Here is a 2020-nt window from a genome sequence, read left to right on the forward strand (position 1 = left end):
GTGGAAATGTACACTACGAATACATACAATACACAAAATAAAATCCTTTAGAACAGTTATACACAAGAAATGCAATATTGGATTTAACATTGGATCCCAGGATGTGACTGAATGAAAAAATAAAAAGTGAACTAGGTTATGGTTGATGAAGTTATATATCACACATCTGGTTTGAAGGGCAACTGGAGCCTGTGCAACATTGGCAGTGGTACCTATTTTACACTATTTTAGGACTACACAAGTTAAGTACCATCCAGCATCAGGATATCTGTAGGGTTTTATAAGCCATTCCTATTTCTAACTTTAGGATATTGCTGTTTTCCCCAGGCTATCTGCTTTAATCACAGATCAGATAAAAAGGACAAAATGCACAATCTCCAACTAAAATTCTGTTGTATCCTAGACAGTGAAGTGGTATGACATTAGAAACCTTTAAAATTGTAGCTCTTTTTGTATCCCCCAAAGTGTACCTACACTCTTATTCAAACATGCCTCTTCCTCAGGAGTCAAATTCACCTTCACAACATCTGAGATTCCATTTTGTCCCAAGATGCAAGGCACACTTAGAAAAGCATCATCCTTTATTCCAAAGAGACCCTTAATCATGGTGGAAATTGGGTGCACCTGCCTAAGATTCTTCATTATACTTTCTGCCAAATCTGCCACAGACAGTGCAGTGGCCCAGGATGTATAGACTTTGAGTGTGATCACCTCATAAGCATAGTCAACCACCTGCTTATGAACCTCTTTCCCATGTTCCTTATCTGCATCAGTGCCTAAAGCTGGGGGCAGATTCTTCAAGGAGACACCAGCAACATTCACTCCACTCCATACAGGTGCACTAGAGTCTCCATGCTCCCCAAGGACCCATCCATGACAGCTTAATGGGTGAAGTCCCAGCCTTTCCCCCATCAGGTAATGGACCCGGGCTGAATCCAGATTGCAACCACTTCCAATAATACAGTTTTTGGGGAAAGTCACTTATCTTCCAAGACACATAGGTCAAGATATCCATTGGATTGGAAACAACAAGCAACTTGCAGTGTGGGTTGTATCTTACAACATTAGGAATGATAAATTTTTAAAGATGTTCACATTACACTGAACCAAATTGAGACGGCTTTCTCCCTCTTGCTGATGTGCCCCAGCTGTGATAATAATGATCTTGGAGTTTGCAGTCACACTATAAAGTCTTTGCCAGAGACAATTTTTGGTGTTCTAAGGAAAAGGCTGCCATGCTGGAGATCCATCTCTCTCCCTTCAATTTATCTTCCATGACATCAACAAGAGCAAGTTCATCTGCCAAGTCCTTCATTAAGATACTGATGGCCCAAGTCATGCCAACAGCACCAACCCCAACCACTGTAATCTTGTTCTGGGGGACCTGTTCTTCCTTAAGAAGATTCACAGTCAGCTGATCCTTGAGACTTGCCATCTTGGACTTGGAACCAAGTCGGTAGTGCATGTTGAGAAGGCGTGGGGGCGTACAGCAATGGAATCTGCACTTAGCAGCAGCGTCTCCAGCCCCCTTTATTTTCTTTTATATGGTTCCTCTTTTGTGAACATTTTGCTAGTTGCAATAGCCAAATAAAACAATCTCCTTCACTATCTGGTGCGTTTTCTCTTTGATAGTTGGTGCTGTGACTCAGATGGGATTGGAATTCACCTTCAGATGCCTCCTGCTGACTCCTTCCCCATAATGGGGTTCCTCAGAGACCTCTGTGCTCTGTTCCTGACTGCCTGTCCTGGCACCCAGTGGGGCATCTGATCCCTGGTCCTTATGTATTGGTAGAATAATAAAGATTTGATTTTGATTATTTTTCAGTACTCATTTGATTTCAGGTGCTGCTTCTTTTGATTTCATGGTCTGACCTTTTGGTGATTTCTGGAAATGGATTGATGATTTGAAGAACTCTTATTTTTCTGAGTGAAAGACAATAGAGATTGTTAATCTCTTTGGTTTGTCTGTCTAATCTGAACTTAAATCAATTAAGAATTCATACCTACTTGAAAAAGAACA

The 2020-nt window shown here is 41.2% G+C and overlaps 1 pseudogene; it reads right to left on the reverse strand.

The window, feature by feature from the left end:
• Window positions 1-432: 432 nt before the first annotated feature.
• Window positions 433-1468, reverse strand: LOC124993147 (L-lactate dehydrogenase A chain-like; annotated as a pseudogene).
• Window positions 1469-2020: the final 552 nt, after the last annotated feature.

The sequence above is a fragment of the Sciurus carolinensis genome, chromosome 9 (genome assembly GCF_902686445.1).
Source record: "Sciurus carolinensis chromosome 9, mSciCar1.2, whole genome shotgun sequence".
Classification (NCBI taxonomy): Eukaryota; Metazoa; Chordata; class Mammalia; order Rodentia; family Sciuridae; genus Sciurus; species Sciurus carolinensis.